Source organism: Saimiri boliviensis, chromosome 9 (assembly GCF_048565385.1).
Source record: "Saimiri boliviensis isolate mSaiBol1 chromosome 9, mSaiBol1.pri, whole genome shotgun sequence".
Lineage (NCBI taxonomy): Eukaryota > Metazoa > Chordata > Mammalia > Primates > Cebidae > Saimiri > Saimiri boliviensis.
In genome coordinates this window covers 4199155-4219543 of record NC_133457.1, presented here as the reverse complement: position 1 = coordinate 4219543, position 20389 = coordinate 4199155, and the positions used below count along the sequence as shown (strand labels likewise).

The 20389-nt window shown below is 39.8% G+C and overlaps 1 long non-coding RNA gene across 5 annotated transcripts in view; it reads right to left on the bottom strand.

Moving 5' to 3' along the window:
• The window catches only part of LOC141585566 (uncharacterized), a 139937-nt gene that overhangs the window by 104014 nt on the left and 15534 nt on the right, over positions 1 to 20389 (bottom strand). The gene's annotated exons all lie outside the window — the stretch shown is intronic.

The window sequence follows — 20389 nt, the reverse complement described above, 5'->3', positions numbered from 1 at the left end:
GAAGCTTCTTCAGAAGGAACAAAATTGCCTTCAGTCTCCTCCCTGAAATTTCGTTAATCAGGGAAGATTAAACACATATGGCAGGAAGGAAGACTAAGGAGTGTCACCACACCTAGACAGACGTTGTCACAGGCTACTGTCTGTTTATAGGTCCCATACAATTTACTAAAATAGTTACTGACAAACTATTGTCTGTTCTTTGCTTTGGGCCCATTCAACTTTCTAAAATTCATTTAGTATTCCTCAAAACTGCCTATATTCTGCAAGCTTCCTCTCCCCTATGAAAAAGGGCTTATAAGCTTCTCAACCTTATGGGGTTATGGAGAAATCACTTTCCTGTGATTTCCCTGTGCACATAATAAACTTGCCTTTTTTTTTTTTTTCCTCCTGCTAGTTTATTGTCAGTTTATTTCAGCAGATTCACATGTAAACCAAAAATAAAATTCTAAGCACTCCCAACCAACTGAATAGACTCCTCTACTTAGCCAAGGGCATTCTAAAGTTAACCTGAAACACTAGTTCAGGCCATGAGAGTAATTAGCGGTCAGGCATGCCTCATTCTATCTTCCTCTCTTCGGAATTCAGTCATGGCTGACCAGCATTAATATTAAAATAGAGACGATAAGAGTGACAATAACAGACTCTTTGTAGCAATAAGATATCAACATGACAGTAGGCCCTGAAAGAAATTAAAGCATTTTACCCCAAAATGTGTTTCTTAGACACATTTTGAAGTGACCCTGCAAAACTGTCTCTTGTGAAAAACACACACATTCTGTCCAGAAGCCTTTCCTCTTCCAGATCTTGTGCTGATCCAGGAGAGAACTAACTGATTCTGGCACCTTTTTAAGTCTGATAAGAAACATTTACAGTCTATTCTCTCTGAAGCCTGCGACCTGGAGATTTCATCTGAATAATAAGAACCTTGGTCTGCAGTATCTCTTACCTTAACTTAAACACTCCCTTCTATCTATTCTGGGTCTTTAGATAAATTCTTTCAAGCAATTGCCAATCAGAAAATCGTTTAATCCACCTATGACCTGCACACACCCCCATCCAGCCACCCACCCCCACCTTCAGTTGTTCCACCTTTCCGAACCAAACAAATACATAATACATCTTATATGTATTGACTGATGTCTTGTATATTTGTAAAATGTATAAAACCAAGACCAACCACCTTGGACACATGTTCTCAAGATCTCCTAGGGCTGTGCGATGGGCCATGGTTCCTCATATCTGGCTCAGAATAAATTTTTTTTTTTTTTTTTTTTTTGAGACGGAGTTTCACTCTTGTTACCCAGGCTGGAGTGCAATGGCGCGATCTCGTCTCACCACAACCTCCGCCTCCTGGGTTCAGGCAATTCTCCTGCCTCAGCCTCCCGAGTAGCTGGGATTACAGGCACGTGCCACCAGGCCCAGCTAATTTTTTGTATTTTTAATAGATATGGGGTTTCACCATGTTGACCAGGATGGTCTCGATCTCTTGACCTCGTGATCCACCTGCCTCGGCCTCCCAAAGTGCTGGGATTACAGGCATGAGCCCACCGCGCCTGGCCCAAAATAAATTTAACAGAGTTTGACACTTTCATCAACATGCACCTTAAAAGAAGAAGGAAAAATTTCCTTCACCCCTTCAACACTATTAATGTTTTTATCATTTTTGTTCAGATGTTTTTATACTTCATCATTTAACAGTACATGCTCCCAATTTTTAGATGTTATTAAAATGTCTTTATAGTATATGATAACTAATCCTTAATAGCCTAATATAAATATTTACCACCATTTATCTGTCCTCCATTTGTTGAACGTTTGTGTAATAATAAATTTTCATGATTATGTAATTTTCACAATAAACGTTTTTGTGCATTACTCATTGTACCAGTTAGAATTACTCCGTTAGGCTAGATTCCCAAGAGAAGAGGTTGAATGTCATGAAAAAATTTGACTGTAACTGGATAAACTGAGAACTCCCAGGGGTATTTACAAAGGACAATAGGTGGTTCGAATGTTGCTAACAACCCTGGCTTTGAGGCTTTTGTTATCTAAAGCTATTCCATCAGCTCTCAGGCTTTTATTATGCTGAGTGGGCCATGGGAACTGAATGAAGTTTTTGAGAAGCCCAAAGTTAGAAATGCTGGGAATAGTAGGAGCAAAAGCAGGAAAGGAAAGAGATGTAAATAGTACCGGGGTAGTGAAATTTTGTGAGAACGAACAGGGATGTTTAAAGGGAATGTAATAGGATTTAGGAAAAATCTTTTATATGGAAACTACATTCTCTTTCACAAAAAGCTTGTAATGTTTGTTCACATTCTGTCTTCGAGAAGTTCAGACAGGTCACATGGAAATTTACTGAGGCTGGTACACGAAGCCTCATAAATGCAAACTTCAAAAGAATATCAGCAAAGCTTGCATACTATGAATCTATAAAGTAGGTATCTGGGTTAAGGCTATAAGCTTTTGGAACACAAAAAGCCATAAAAGAGGCTTTTAGCTACCGCCTGGCGGTAGGAGGAATATGGGAGGAAGAGGTAGAGGGTGGGACTTACGGAGAGGCCTAGATCTTAAGGAGAACTAGATACATGTATATGCAATTTTCAACAACACACACTTTCCTGTAAAAAAAAAAAAAAGGGTTTGATAGGCTGGGCATGGTGGCTCATGCATGTAATCCCTGCACTTTGGGAGGTTCAGGCTGGCGGATCACTTGAGGTCAGGAATTTGAGACGAGCCTGGCCAACATTGAGGGAATAAAACCTTTTAGGTCAATGGGGAAACTTTTAGAAATCCTAGCATGGGAAAAGGCAACATGGGTACTTCAACCATATTGAGAGGCTGTGTTCAAAGTATCAGTTAGATGTTCAACTATTTTCCAATATTGCTTGCAAGTTCAATAGAAACTAGAAAACAACCACCAGAAAAAGAGAGTAGGTGACTAATAGTCACAAGCCCCTCCCCATACAGGACTACGGGGCAAAGAGTCGGCAACTCAGAATTACTTGTGGGTATAAGCCTGTGACATTTACCAAGCCCCATAAAACTGCATACCTAAACCATACCTCGGCTTTCTATTGAAACTGCTCTCTGTAACTCAAATGTGACAGGCAAGCAGTCTAAACCCACACCATCTTGGCCCCTTTGTCTTGTAATAAGTAATTAAGGACTGTAATTTTCACCCTACCCAGACAATGTGTAAACAAATGCTAATCTTGACTTTTGTGAACCACTTAAGTAACAATCAGAATGTCCAAAGTGCCCTGGCCCTCAGAATGTCTGGAGCCCCTCACCCTCATCTTCACCCAGGAATCCACTAGAATGTCCAGAGTCCCTTACCCTCATCTCCACCCAGAAGGTGATTTACAGAATCCACTAGCCCTCAGAATGTCTGAAGCCCCTCACCCCCACCCCTACCCCTCACCCTCACTCCTGAAGTGGTTTTACGGGTATAAAAGGTCTTGACACCCTCCTTTCAGGGCCAGGGGTTGGAGAGACACGAGTCCTCTGTGGCCTTCGGCAATAAAGACCCTGCAATTTGGCATACTTTTGTCTTGGTGTTGACTGTCTATGCTCGGGCCAGTACAAGAAGCCCAGGCAGCCCTGGTCAACGGCAACCCTCTGGGGTCCCCTTCCAACCTTCCGTGCTCTGGAAGCTTTTACTTTCGCTTACTCAATGAACTGCACTGTTGCTCACTCTCTCGGTCTGTGAACACTTGTTTGGAGCTGGAACACTCACTGTGTAGGTCAGACTCTCTGCTTGATTCTTCCAGCAAGGGAAGCCAAGAACCTGAGCCCGGAGCCCAAGCTGCAAATCCAGTTACATACCACTGGACTCCAGCCTGAGTGACAGAGAGAGAATCTGTCCCCCCCAAAAAAGAAAAAAAGGTTTGATAATTTCTAACGGAGCACTTTAAGGCTAACATTTTAAGACCATAGACTCAAGCACCATACTACCAGGGTTCAAATACAAACTAATGAAAAGCCAAAAAATGAATAAAAATGGTTTACCCATATGGGAAAAGAGAGAATAGGAAAAACAACCCAGGAGTGGAAGCTAGTTTTGAATTCAGAATCATGTAAATGTCATACATATTTTCAAAAAAGTATTAAGTCTGAAGGAAGACAGAACAAACCATCCCAAAAAATTGAAAACAAACTGAAACGAACCTAAGTAGGCAGAGTGCGGTGGCTTATGGCTGTAATCCCGGCACTTTGGGAGGCTGAGGCGGGCGGATGGCTTGAGGTCAGGAATTTGAGACTAGCCTGGCCAACACGGGAAACCCCATCTCTACTGGAAATACAAAATTTAGCCAGGTGTGGTGGCTCATGCCTGTAATCCCAGCTACTAGGGAGGCTGGAGCAGGAGAATCACTTGAACACAGGGGTGGAGACTGCAGTGAGCCGATATAGCCCACTGCACTCCAGCCTGGGCGACAGAGTAAGACTCTGTCTTAAATAAATAAAAATAAACCTAAGTATATATTGGTTCATACCATAACTGGATGGACAAGTATTATTTCAAATACCTTTCAAACATGTTATTTTGACTCAACATCCCAAAACATAATATCCTGACTCTACATCCTTGTATCCTAACTGAAAAAACACTGAAATTGTATTCAGTGGCATTATGCTAATAGTAATGTGGGTGTTGTTATTTCAGTATTTGATATGTTGGTATTATTATTGTTAATGGAAAAATCAACCTCTGTAAAATATTTTAGAGAGGTTTATTCTAAGCCGCTTTGAGAGACCATGGCCTCTTGAAACTCAGTTTCAAGAGGTCGTGAGAAAATGTACCTTATGTGGTTGGGTTACAGTTTGGTTTTATACATTTCAAGAAAACAGGAATTGCAGACAAAGACATAAATCAATACATGGAGGGTACACATCGTTTGGGCCAAAAAAGTAGGATATCTTGAAGCAGGGTCTTATAGGTTATAGATTCAGAAATTCTTCAATTTGCAATTGAGTAAAGAAGTAAAGCTTTGTCTAAAAATTTGGAGTTAGCAGAAAGGAATTTTTATAAGAAAGTGTGTTAACCAACAGACTGTGTAACAGAGACCTGTAAGGCATGGCCTCGGGTTCTGTTTACAATTGGGTATTTATTGTCACACAAAAGTCCATTTTGTTAGTCTTATGATCTCTGTTTTAATATTAACGATGGTTGGTGGTTATGCCTAAATTCCAAAAGGGAGGGGGTATAATTACACATGTCTTGATCTCCCTTCCTGTCTTAGCCAGCAATTCAGTTTTTAAGGTCTTTCTGGGGTCCTCTTGGCCAAAAAGGGATCCATTTAGTTTGTGATGGCTTAGGATTTTCAGTTTATATTATTTTGAAACTTTCATGTACATTAATATACACTTATATACACACATATTTATCATAGAATAAAACAAATGAGTAATATACTTGTGTCATTAGAAAATAAAGGTTTTGGAGAGAGATCCAAGATGGCTGATCACTAGCAGCTCGGGATTGTAGCTCCCAGTGAAAACACAAAGAACGAGAGGACGCCATACCTTCACATGAATTCTTGTTGCTCACGCACCAGGAGATTCCCAGCAGAGGAGCCCCACGGGTCGCCAGCGCGACTCTTGTGACCGGCGAGGCGGTTTTGCCGGCGCCTCGGAGCGTCGGTTCTTGGTGCAGAGTCAGAAAAGCACCATCAATCTTAACGCCGCTGACTTAGTCAGCGCAGTGGGTTGCTCAGCTTTCGGCGCTGAGAATCAATAAGTTGGACGTCCACTCGGAAACTCAATTACAAAGACGGTAAATACAAAGACCACAGATGGATAAATTTATAACGAAGGGAAGAAAACAGCCAAAAAAGGCTGAGAATGCCCAAGATCAGAACGCCTCTCCCTCAGCAGAGGATCACGGTTCCTCATCAGCAACGGCACGAGGCTTGATGGAGAACGAGTGTGTTCCAATTACAGAAGCAGGCTTCAAAACGTGGATAATGAGAAACTCCTGTGAATTAAAAGAACTTGTGCTAACACAATCTAAAGAAACTAAGAACTTTGAAAAAAGGTTTGACGAAATGTCAACAAGAATACAAAATTTAGAGAGCAAAATAAGTGAATTGATGGAGCTGAAAAACACAATACGAGAACTACGTGAAGTATGCACAAGTTTTAACAGCCGAATTGATCAAGCAGAAGAAAGGATATCAGAGGTCGAAGACCAACTCAATGAAATAAAACTAGTAGACAAGATTAGAGAAAAAAGGATAAAAAGGAACGAGCAAAGTCTCCAAGAAATATGGGACTATGTGAAAAGACCTAATCTACGTTTGATAGGTGTACCTGAATGTGACGAAGAGAATGAATCCAAGCTGGAAAATATGCTTCAGGATATTATTCAGGAAAATTTTCCCAACTTAGTAAGGCAGGATAATATTCAACTCCAGGTAATACAGAGAACACCACAAAGATATTCCTCAAGAAGAGCAACTCCAAGGCACATAATTGTCAGATTCACCAGGGTTAAAATGAAGGAGAAAATACTAAGGGCAGCCAGAGAGAAAGGTCAGGTTACCCACAAAGGGAAGCCTATCAGACTTACAGCAGATCTCTCAGCAGAAACCCTACAAGCCAGAAGAGAGTGGGGACCAATTATTCAACATCCTTAAAGAAAAGAACTTTCAACCAAGAATTTCACATCCAGCCAAACTAAGCTTCATAAGTGAAGGAAAAATAAAGTTTTTTGTGAACAAGCAAGCACTCAGAGAATTCATCACCACCAGGCCTGCTTTACAAGAGCTTCTGAAAGAACCACTACACATAGAAAGGAACAAACAGTATCAGCCTTTCTAAAAAATGCCAAAAAATAAAGAACACCAATATAATGAAGAATTTACATCAACTAATGGGCAAAATAGCCAGCTGATATTAAATGACAGTATTAAACTCACATATATCATTATTAATTCTAAATTTAAATTGACTAAATTCCCCAATTCAAAGACAGACAGGCAATTTGGACAAAAAACTGAAACTGTATGCTGCATCCAGATCCATCTCACATTCAAGGATACACAAAGACTCAAAACAAAGGATGGAGAGAGACTTACCAACCAACCAGAGAGCAAAAATAAATAAATAAAAAGCAGAAGTTACAATTTTTGCCTCTGATAAAATAGTATTTAAAGCAACAAAGATCAAAAGAAGCAAAGAAGGACATTATATAATGATAAAAGAATCAATGCAACAACAAGAAGAGCTAAAGATCCTAAATATATACGCACCCAGTACAGGAATACCCAGACATACAAGACTTATAAAGAGACTTAGACTCCCACACAATAATAGTGGGAGACTTCAACATTAATATTAGACAGATCAATGAGACAGAAAATTAACAACGATATCCAGGACTTGAACTCAGATCTGGAACAAGTAAACGTAATTAACATTTATAGAACTCTCCACTTTACACAAAATATACACTCTTATCAGTACCACATCATATCAACTTAGAAGTTTAAAAGAAATCTTGGTTGGCTCCTTGTTTGCTATTCTCTTCCCTCATTTTCTTTCATGTCTCCATTATTAAGGACAATTACAGGCATACCCATATTTAGACTGCATTCTAGCCCGGGCAACAAAGCAATACCCCCATTCTCTCTCCCTCTTCCTCTTTCTCTTTCTTCCTCTTCTTTATTCTTTTTCTTATTATTCTTTTTCTCTTTAAAAAAAAAGAAATGCAAATTCTGGGGACTTACTCCTGACCTATGAGTCAGACACTGGGGGTGAGGGGCCGGCTCTGGGTTTTAACAAGCCCTCTACTCAGCTGATTCTGATGCGGCTTGGAGTTTGAGAACCACTGCCTTCGGCTGCAGAAAGAAAAAAAAAAAAAATACAACCATTAGTGGTTGGGCGAGGTGACTCAAGCCTGTAATCCCAGCACTTTGGGAGGCTGAGGCAGGTGGATCACCTGAGATCAGGAGTTCGAGACCAGCCTGACAAAAAAAAAAAAAAAAAAAAAAAAAAGAAAAGAAAAGAAAGGTTTTTAAAGAAACACAAAAGAGATGCAAATACGAAATCAAATAAATTATTAAATAAACCAAAACTTAAGATTTTTAATGTATTTATTTCTAAAAAAAAATTTATTTTCTAGCATCATTTGCCAAACATGGAACAAATAGTTTAATAAAAAGATGATAACAATAGATCAAAATATGTATCTCCATATAGATATACAGATATAGATATATGTTAACATCATAATGAAATTCATAAAGAAACTTCTTAACTTCATAACGATATTCAAAAGGAAATTCACACATTAGCATGGATGACTACCAAGACAAGGACTCATTATTATGATAGTAAAAGAAGAAAAGATAACATTTATTCTGCCTTTCCTGTTCAGACTATATTTCAGAATACCACAAAAAGGTATGGAATGTCCTCTTTAGAAAAGAATAACAACTAGCAAACTCAGGAGTAATATTAGAATTAAAACATCACCACTTTGCAATCCTTAATTAAATAACAAATGCTAAAACTATTAGATGGAAGATTGATGGGAAAGAAATTTTAATGGATAGATGACCACAGTTGAATCATCTTAACCTAAATAAAAATAAGACAATGTATTATATTCTTCCTGGTGCGATGCAATAGGAAGTTCAGATTATATCACCTCTTTATGGTATGTGACTGCCAAAAAATTTTAAAAAGCTGAATCTAATCAAGCCTGGATCTACCACCAGATTATTACAATAACATGGGTGTGGAAAAACATGTTAATATCACTTTTATATTATCAATCTAGTGAAAAATGTAAGAGATTTTGCAGTACAGATGATTTGATAGCTGTAATGAGTAATGGCATAAAAGGGGGTTGGGAAAGTTAGCATGCAATACAAAAATGCTCACACCATGTGCCTACACCCATAAGTCTAAATATATGCTTCTTTCCCAGTCCTACTTGATCCTAGTCTTCCAATCTTACTCCTTCCAGACTTCTCACCAGAGAGCTAAACCATTGACTATTGCCTAAGAGTTCATGCACATCCTTACTTTGGACTACTTTTCTTACTATACAAATGAATGACCAGACGAACTAATAGATGTTCTGCCTAAGGGATTTCCCTCACAACTGTCTGTCAGGGACATTCCCAAGTAAGGGGTATAGTAAAATAGGAGTTCATTTTCCACCTGTAACCACGTATCATGACAATCTATCCATGGATCAAACTCAAATTTCTTTCTCTGTCAGCTGGGAATGGAGAACGCCTCCCATGAGGCTGAGGGAGCATTGTTAAAGCAACATTTTTAGGTGACATGGAGGTCTAAGCCATCTTTACTGCAGCTTACTTAAGCTCTTTGGACTTAATTGAGCCCAAAACTTAACATTACGCCTCCATTTTACAACAGATTCCTGCTGAGGTTGCCTAATGTTATGACTTGCTGTATTGCCCAGGCTGGTCTTCACCTCCTGGCCCCAAGTAATCCTCCTGCCTCAGCCTTCCAAGTTGCCAGGATTACAGGAGTGAGCCAGGGCACCTCGCAAAAAAGCTGTTTTTCAAATGGTGTGTAGTTCTCTAGTGCAAGTGGTTTATCAGTCTGAGTCCTATCAAAAGAGACACAATAGAGTAATTCGAACATGAAAAGTTTAATATAAAAAATTGGGGACAATAGGGGATTAGAATATAAAGAGATTAGATAGTAAGAATAAAATTTAACAGAATATAGGATGAGCAAATATAAGAAACATTCATTATTCTTAAACACCCAGAAGAGTCTCACCCTCCACCCAGAGATTTCAGAATACCACAAAAAGGTATGCAATGTCTTCTTTAGAGAAGAATAACAACTAGCAAACTCAGCAGTAATATTAGAATTGAAACATCACCACATTGCAACTCTTAATTAAATAATAAATGCTAAAACTATTCCTAGACCTTATGTTGGGAACTGAGAAGGGTCTGATATTTGTCCTCCTTGACAACTAACCAGTTAGTCTGTAACAGATTTGCAGATGCTGGCAAAAAACATTAGATGCTAGAGTCAAAGACAAATAACTTTATTACTCAAGGTGTCTTAATGAAGGCAATTCACCACAAACTCCCCCATGAGAGGTTCTGCAGGGAGTTGCTAACCACTGGGTGATGATGGCCAATGTGCATCGAAGGAGCCCAGCACTGGAGAAATTATAAGTGTTGCCACCAGGTGCGGTGGCTCAAGCCTGTAATCCCAGCACTTTGGGAGGCTGAGGCGGGTGGATCACGAGGTCAAGAGATCGAGACCATCCTGGTCAACATGGTGAAACCCCATCTCTACTAAAAATACAAAAAATTAGCTGGGCATGGTGGCGCGTGCCTGTAATCCCAGCTACTCAGGAGGCTGAGGCAGGAGAATTGCTTGAACCCAGGAGGCAGAGGCTGCGGTGAGCCGAGATCGCGCCATTGCACTCCAGCCTGGGTAGCAAGAGCGAAACTCTGTCTCAAAGAAAAAAAGAAAAAAAAGTGTTCCAAGAGCTTGGTGCTAGAGAAGCCTCATATGCTGCTGTAGTACAGGGGAAGTTATGTGCACTGCAGGACCACTTGGAAACAAGCCATGCACTGGGAAATAGGAAGCAAAACCATTTGTCCTTGCAATGTCTCTCAATGCCCTTAGCTAAGAAATCAGTGCCAACTTCCAAAAGGAAAATATATGTATGTATGTATATATATATATATATATATATATATATATGTGTGTGTGTGTGTGTGTGTGTGTGTGTGCGCGCGCGTGCGTATTTTTTCGGTGGGGGGGTGGTGTTTTGCTCTGTCACCCAGGCTGAACTTCAGTGGCGCCATCTCAGCTCACTGTGACCTCCGCTGCCCGGGTACAAGCGATTCTCCCACTTCAGCCTCCCAAGTAGCTGAGATTACAGGCACGCACTGCCATGCCTAGCTAAGTTTTTGGATGTTTAGTAGAGACAGGATTTCGCCATGCTGGCCAGGCTGGTGTCAAACTCCAGACCTCAGATGACCTGCCAGCCTCAGCCTCCCAAAGTGCTGGGATTACAGGTGTGAGCCACCATGGCCATCCCCCAAAGGAACATATTTAAATATTTAAAGGATTTAGCTCCATTACTACAGAGCAGGCAAATATATAAATTTGGAGCTAAAAAAAATAAATAAACTAGTAACCAGTACAAATGACATGCCCTTGCTCTGGAATGTAAGAGTGTAGACTTTAACTCTGCTTTTCACTTTTGCTAGAGTTTCGAGAGAGCATCTTTCTTTAGTATGTTTGTATATGCTGGATTATATGATCCAAACAGATCTACCTACACCACAGTCAGAATATGTCAGAGCCCGCAGTCGGAGCTTTTACTTGCTCTGAGTTTGCACTCAAAACTAGTAGACTCCCAAATCATCCAACAGAAGGTTTTGGGCAGCATTTCAGGTACAAAATATGCTACTTCTAAAATCCAAATGAAGTTACCGAGATTAGTACTTACCCATATTGGTGGGTAGTGCAATAAATTGTTCTTCACCTTAGAAGAGATGCCCTAGATGGCTAGATCACTAAAAACTTCAGTGGAGTATTTCCTTGAAACTTTATAGGGTTTATCTCCCATCTCTTGAAACATATATCTTAGCAAGGCACCCAGAGTATTTTCAATTTCTTGCTCATCAGGTTCAATTAATAAGATGTCATAAATCTGGTGTGCTGATACATTATTTTGTAATACGCCCACATGATCAGGTTCCTTTATACCACAATGACAATGAACAGGAGAATTAACATAGCACTGAGGAAAGACCAGAAATATATACTGCTGTTTATTATAATGAATGCTTACTGCATTTGATTCCCCCTACCTTCTTATGTAGACTAAATTGTACATAGGACCTCACCGTACTGTGTCTTTTTTTTTTTTTCATTTCATAATTTTAAAAAAATTATTTTTCTTTTTAAAGCCATTCCTTAGCTGCACAACTTTGGGCAAGTTAATTAACTTCTCTGTGGATCGCTTGCACCATCTGTAAAATGCAGATGACAATATAAATATCTCAGAAGGGCTATTTTTAGAAATAAGTGAGTTAACAGATGTAAAGTAGTTGGAATAGTTCCTGATGTGCAATAAGCATACAATTTTATTATTTCTGCTTTAAAAAAATCTGTCCCACACATACGTTTGTCCTATAAGTAGAGCTGTAGGCTAGTTTGGTGATCAGAAAGAAGTTCTCAGCCCACTGTCTGCATGTCCTAGGTATGCTGTCCATCAAGTTCTAGCATTCATAACTGTCTGCCTCTTAACCTAGAGAGAAGATGCCTTTGGCACCTGGTGATGATGTACCATCTTTTGAACTTGAGTCTGTTGAGTACTCAAGGATGATATGAGGAGGTGGAAACAAGCACTATGTTATTTCACTCAAACTTTCCTTTTCGTTATATTTGTACATTTATAAGGCTTATAACAATTCTAAGGTGAATCAAAATATTCATTTAAGAGTTTTTCTTGCCTTCCCTAAGCCAAAAGCTTGATCGAAAGTTTTGCCTTGTGAGTGCAATGCAATTTTCCTCAGTGCATTTTGCACCAATGCTTTTGCACCTCATTTGCTGGGGTTTCGGCTTAGCAAGATTGTGCCGCAGCTGTCCTCAATACATATGAGGGCAAAATTGACATACAGGCCCAGTTTTAGTTAAGTGTTTACATAAACTTCTGGATCCAAATTGCCATGTTACTACCAGAAAAATAGATGATTTATATTCCCAACAACAATGTGTAAGATTCTATTTGAAAATACCTTCACCACCACTGAGAACTACTGATTTTTATTTTTGTTCATTTGATAAGCAGATAACTCTGCCTTTTTTTTTTTTTTTTTTTTTTTTTTTTGAGACAAGAGTTTCGCTCTTGTTAACCAGGCTGGAGTGCAATGGCACAAACTCGGCTCACCACAACCTGCGCCTCCTGGATTCAGGCAATTCTCCTGCCTCAGCCTCCTGAGTAGCTGGGATTACAGGCACGAGCCACCATGCCCAGCTAATTTTTTGTATTTTTCGTAGAGACGGGGTTTCACCATGTTGACCAGGATGGTCTCGATCTCTTGACCTCGTGATCCACCCGCCTCAGCCTCCCAAAGTGCTGGGATTACACCCAGCCAACTCTGCTTTCATTTTTATGAGAAAAAGAGACATCGTTTGTGCATCAATTGCTTACATTCTATTTCCTTTTCATAGCTGCAATGACATCTACAATTATGCCCATCTTCATCTCTTTTCCTTAATTAAGCCTTAGAGCAGGCGTCCCCAAACTTTTTACACAGGGGCCAGTTCACTGTCCCTCAGACCGTTGGAGGGCCGCCACATACTGTGCTCCTCTCACTGACCACCAATGAAAGAGGTGCCCCTTCCTGAAGTGCGGCGGGGGGCCGGATAAATGGCCTCAGGGGGCCGCATGCGGCCCTCGGGCCGTAGTTTGGGGACGCCTGGCTTAGAGGATGGTGGCATCCCTCCTCTGACAGGTTAGCCTACTATTTGTGATCTAATTTTTATACACATGCATTTTCTTCTGGAACTTGCTACATTAATTTTATTCTTGTTCATACTTTCAGCCCTTCTTTCTCTATTTATACTACTTCATTTCTACCTGAAACGTGAGTGAGTTTCTATCACTTTAAAATTATTTTTTCTTGATCCTGCATCATATTTTTTCTTTATTTTGCCACCCTTTTTTTTTTTCTTCTCCTTATCCTTATTTCTATCTTGAAAGAGTGGTCTACGTTTTTTCATTTCTCATATCCATCTAAAGTCATTCAAGTAAGACTTTCATATATAACTTTCCAAAATAATGAATCCTGCTAGTTCATAATTCTAATGGCTATCTTCCAGTTTATACAGTATTAACCTCTCTAAGTCACTTGCCATCATTGGCACTTTTCTTCGTTTTTTTTTTTTGAAATCCTTTCCTCCATTGGCTTTTGTACTAGATATTGTTTTGTTTTGTTTTGTTAGTTTTATTCTTTTTTTTTTTTTTTTTTTTTGGTCAGTAAATACCCCACTCCTTTCTATTCTCTTCTGACTATTGCTGGAGCTAGAAACACCAGGAATTAAAGTTTTCAAACTCCTTTCCCACCAGAATTTTGCAGTTATTTACATTCTAGCAGCGACAACTTGCTCAAGATTTGAAAGACAGAAAGGAAGCAAAAATCAGTTATTTTTCTGGAATCAATGGGCACCAGCAAAGGCTTCTGCAAACATGCAGTCAGCTGTGATTATTATTTTTTTTCAGCTGTGATTATTAACAGCAATTGTCTAAATTTCTAAGTTATAATCAATCTTTTTCTGATTGAAATAATTAGAAGTGTTTATGTTTTTCTGATGAAAGCCTTATTAATCAGCTTCCATGAAAAAGACCGGTTTTTATTCGATCCCTCTCCTACATCTCAGTCCACTCTTTCCCAGTGTCCTCTGCAGCATCTATTTCCTCTCTGCATTCCTTAAATGTTGGTGATGGTTGATGCTCCTTCGTTCTCATTCCACTACGTCTCCTCCCTAGTCAATCTCACTCATTCCCATACATTATTCTTAAATTCCAGATTCATATACAATAAGAAGGATCATATTAGCTGAACTGCATTTAAGGTAACGGATAATTCCACAATTTTAGTAGCTTAAGAAAAACAAAGATTTATGAGTTAGTTGCATTTCATGTCAACTGAGGATCACTGTGAGTAGAATGTTGGGCTGAGTCCCTATTTGGGACATGATGTTATTGCATGGTTCCCAAAACTCCTGCTTGGTTGTGGCATATATTGCATGCATGCCACATGATTGAGTATACCATGAATGGTGCAGGTGTGTATACTGTGCACTTGGGGAGGCACTGTAACTCACCTAGCCATTGACATGGTTGTATATTCCTTCTTCAGGGAGGAGGAAATGAATATCTGTGGACAACAATTTAATCTACCACAATATTGATACTACTAATATCAATAATTTTAAATAGTTACAATATAGAGTATTCCTACTCCTAAAAATTTTTAGGATGCTTTTTGTTTATTTCGTGAAATACCTACAGTAGAGATAAACAAAATGTAAGCAACGTAATGACTTAGCTGCCACTTTCTCTCCCTCCACTTCTTTTTTTTTTTTTTAGACGGAGTTTCGCTCTTGTTACCCAGGCTGGAGTGCAATGGCACGATCTCGGCTCACCGCAACCTCCGCCTCCTGGGTTCAGGCAATTCTCCTGCCTCAGCCTCCTGAGTAGCTGGGATTACAGGCACGCACCACCATGCCCAGCTAGTTTTTTGCACTTTTAGTAGAGACGGGGTTTCACCATGTTGACCAGGATGGTCTCGATCTCTCGACCTCGTGATCCACTCGCCTCGGCCTCCCAGAGTGCTGGGATGACAGGCGTGAGCCACCGCGCCCGGCGCTTGAGCCACCGCGCCCGGCTCTCCACTTCTTACATTTCAAGTCTGAAGCATCTGATACTAAGAGGCAAGCGAGTGCTGATAAAGCCTCTGGCTCTGTGGAGATTTGTCGCTAATTGGTAGTTGTCTGTAACTATCTATTCTCTTCTTTCCATAAAATAGAGTAGAAAGGAATCACATATCTTCCCAGCTAACGTTTATAATTTCCAGATATCTTTTATCTTACAGTTAAGGGTAACCACATCACAAAGTTTTGCTTAGAGGGATATAAAAAGACAAAAAGTTCTGTGTACCACTCTGAGACTTGAACAACTGAAAATGATTGGGAATAGGTCTTCCTTTTCACTGGTGGGTAGATGGCAATCTTTGGAGCATCTTTCCAGAACTGCACAGGGACGTCACAGCTATAAGTTGAGTATGGCAGAGATGACTGCAAGGCCAAGTCGGCCTACTTATCTCTAAACTATGCCATGGACAAGGATAAAGTTCTTTTTGTTGAAGTTTCTTGGTCTCTCTATTATAGTAGCCTACCTTGCAGCCTAAATAATACAGGACCCTGGTGGAGAAACACAGTCTGATGTATTTCTTTTCCACTTTTCCCATTCCTTTCACCTTGTTGGTAGACACTTCTGGAACAGAGCCTAGGAGTGAGGACCAGAAATCTCTGGATCCAGTTAAGACACTGGCATTCAGACACTAGCGGACCCATGAGGGAAAGGCTGACATTGGCCACACGAGAGCATGTCAGGTCTCTAAATTAGTTCCCAAGAAGATTCTCATTCCCCTTTATCTGGATTTATTTTATTATATAACTTTTCACTACTCAAATACTATATAATTGGCTAAATTAAAATACTTGAACTTTTTTTTACAAGATAAAACCAGAAATCAGGCTCTCTGAATGGGAGATTTGCTGGGAAATGGCACCTAGTTACAATATTGGGTCCTAAGAGAGATTGTCCAACAGCTTGAGGTAATTCCAGACTTCCACAACAGATGCAGAGATGTTTGGGGCTAAAGAGGAAGAAAAGACACTGCAGCCCAGGAAAGACTTAAACTAAAGACTTCCACTCCCAGACTGAAGTTATCCTTATTAAGGAAATTATCTTGGTAAGTGATGCTCTCTGTCCACACACTTGAAAAGAATTTTGCCTCTCAGCAAGAGCAATCCATGCATAGGGCTGGCTAGCCATCAGCCCTTCCAGTGAAGGCAGCTATAAGCAAAGAAAACATAGCCAAATGGAAAATTTAAAAAGCACCTTTTGGTAGATAAACTAGGCTGAAGAACCTCCCATTCAGAGCCTTCTAGTAGAACTTGGGTAGGAAAACAACATCCTGGGTGTAGCAGGGGCTCTTGGTGCCTCAATCACATCTCCTCTACAAGTACTTACCTTTTGGTTTCGTTTTGATACATTTTTACTGCAAGTTCTTGCAGCTTTAGCCTTTCTCTGATCATAGGAGTGTTCTCAACCTATTTGCAGGGTAGGTTAGGAGGACCAGGGAATAACCCCCGTGTAGTCTCAGTGGAACTAAGCACCAGTTGCCCAATGAAGCAACCTTCATATCAACACACTTGTTTTGGCATCCTATACTTTATTTTCTTATTTCTCCATTCCCTTCCTGGTGCTTCCCGTGATTACTTCATTCTAGGAACATCAAATCTGAAACTCTAGGATTTGAGGTCTTCTTAACTACTTACAGTTTTTAAACTTTTGCATGAATTTCTCAAAGTAAGTGGATTAGTCCATTTTCACGCTGCTATAAAAATACTACCTCAAACTGGGTAATTTATCAAGGAAATAAGTTTAATTGACTCATAGTTCTGCATGGCTGGAGAGGCCTCAGGAAAGTTACAATTATGGTGGAAGGCAAAGGAGAAGCATGAACCTTCTTCACAAGGCAGCAGGAAAGAGAGAAAGCCCAGGGAAAACTGCCATTTATAAAACCATCAGATCTTGTGAGAACTCTTTCACTATCATAAGAACAGCATGGGAGGATCACAGCCCTCTTCCACGATTCAATCCCCTCCTACCACGTCACTCCCTCCACTCATGGGGATGATGAGGATTATAATTTGAGATGAACTTTGGATGAGGACTTGGCCAAACCGTATCAGTAAGAGAAGCTTATATTAGTGTTGGCTTGGCTTTAAGTTTTCAAAAGTCTTTAGAAATGTTAATAAATAAAAACAGGAGTAAACTTTGTAAAAAAAAAAAAAAAAAAAGCATCTGACTATAAATGTGGCCCATTTAATCTTAAAAGAACAATTGATAACGAAGCTATTCTTTTATTTAGTTGCTGGGAATTCCAATGTTCACATTCTCAGGAAGTCCAAGATCTCCTTCTGAAGGCTCATTTCTTTATGCACTGTACGAAACCTTACACAGAGAAAGACATGGAAACTCTGACCAGTCCCCTATGAGGGCTTACATTAGGCTTCCCATTGTTCCCACTGCTGCCACTTAGACTTGCTATGTAAACTTTGTCTCGCCTAGACAGAAGCATCCCTGCCCCCTCTTACTGCCCTCAGTTACCCAGGTTCCAGCACAGGTTTCAAAAGTGTACCATACTCAAGATTCCAGGATGATACTCCCAGGCTCAGCCATTGTAACCAATGTGCACAACCAAATGGGTCTGTGCAGGAATAAACTCATCTGCCCTAAGGAGATTTTTCTACATTTGCGTTGGCCAATGGAAAATTAGAAGCATCTCTTAATGATACACAAGTGAATTAATGCTTTCAATATTTTTGAAAAACTCAGGGAAAGATAGATGTCAAAATATATGTCATCATATCTACTTGTTGAAATTATGATCAATTTTTAGTTTTCTTTTTGTTTCTGTATACTCTAAATATCTTTAATGCAAATGAATTACTTTTGTAATTATATTTTTAATGCTACAATTTTTAAAAAATAAGAATAAAAAATGTGTCTTATGGAGTTAGATCCATCAGAGAATGAAGGAGAGCACAAGGCAAACCACTACCTTGTAAACTTTAGAGTCAGGTACATCCAGAGAGATAAAGCAACCAAGATCTGTTTCTCTGAAGCAGAAACCATTGGACTCCAAAGCAGGAGTAAAAATATTTAGATAACATTTTTAATGAATTGCTGGAGGCTTAGTGCATGCTGGCAAAACAGTGAAGGGCTTTCCAGAGTCAGAGTCATAAGAGATTTTTCCTCAGGAAAACCACCAGATTTTTACCGGATGTCTTTGAGAAAGACCCTTCATGGAATTGCCAGAAATCAAGAAAGAGTATTCATTGTGAAGCCCTCACAGAATTTCACCATGACAAAGGGCAATTCTTATCCAATCTGGCCCTATCTATCCTGCCTGTCTTACCTGGAGGGCAAGGGTTGCCGGGAATCCATAGTCAATAAGGGAGGGAGGCTTACAGAAAATAGTCTGGAATGCTGTAGCCAGAGCAGATGGGAGTCTTGGGGTGGGAGGTGACAGACGACAGGCATGGGAGGAAGGCTAGAACAAATCGTGTGGTACTGGATTAGAAATCAGTGCTCTGTACACTGCGGGGGCCTGAAAACTCTGATATCCAGTATGGGCGAGCACAGCCAACATTGCTTTGTAATACCAATCAATACCAATACCAATACCAACTTGGCTTCGCCTTTTCCTATTTTGGGATTAATGAAAATACTTTTTATCTTAGACTTTTATAAAAACACCGTGCATGATTTTTTTTTTTTGTTTTGCTAATTGCTACAGTTATTTTTGTGATTCCTTTATCACATTTTTTTCATATTATAAAATTAATTTAAAAGACATCTCATCAAGATAAACAGTGAAAGGTGGTACATGAGGGCTTTAATTTCAGAACTTTTGGTTGCAAAAGATGGAAATCTACTTAGGAAAAATAGGATGTATACGATTCACTTACCTGAGAGATCTAAGGGAGTAGATACAAGTGGTGACTAATACCATGTCATCAGAACATTTTCTGTCTTGACTTTGCTTTTCTCAAGAGACTCTACATGAAGTGAAGAAGCTGTCAACAGCTCTAGGCCAAGAGTCTTTACAGCATTATACATAATCGCAACTCTCTTTCCCCTAAATATAGTATTGGGGCTGGGTTCAGTGGCTCATGTCTGTAATCCCAGCACTTTGGGAGGCTGAGGTGGGTGGATCATTTGAGGTCAGGAGTTCAAGATCAGCCTGATCAACATGGTGAAACCCTGTCTCTACTAAAAATACAAAAATTAGCTGGGCGTGGTGGGAGGAGCCTATAATCCCAGCCACTTGGGTGGCTGAGGCAGGAGAATGGCTTGATCCTGGAAGGCGGAGGTTGCAGTGAGATGATATTGCATCACTGCACTCCAGACTGGGTGACACAGAGAGACCGTCTCAATAACAACAACAAACACACACACACACACACACACACACACACACAGTATTGGTGCTTTGAGGTCACGGATTTGCCTCTGTGGTGATGGAGAGTAGGCCCCTTTTCTAGATAGTCTCATCACATTCATATGGGGTAGAGAAAACCATTTCCCCAAATTCAAGGACATATTGCAGAGGAAAACAAATGTAACAGATATACATTGCACAGACTGGAATGTCAGGATGGAAGAGGTGAAAGTTATGTGAATAGATACAACTTTATATTTAATATAGAAAATCATGAAAGTGGCAAACTGAAGAAACCTCCAACATACACACTATATGAAGAAAGTTGGAAAAAATTATGCAATATTTGGGATGGATTATTTGTCTTTGTTTATACATGGCTTAATAAGTCATTTCTATGGTTTGAATGTTTGTCCCCTCAGAAACTCATGCTGAAACTTAATCCCCAAATGTTAAAGTATTAAGAGGTAATGCTTTTAAGAAATGATTCGGTCCTGAGGACTTGGGTCCCACGAGTGGATTAGTGGTTTACCAGATTTAATGTGTTATTAAAGAAGTGGGTCTGTTTAAAACCCAGTGTGGCTCTTTCTCATGTGCCCCTCTTGCTCCGTGATGCCTCCTACCATGGT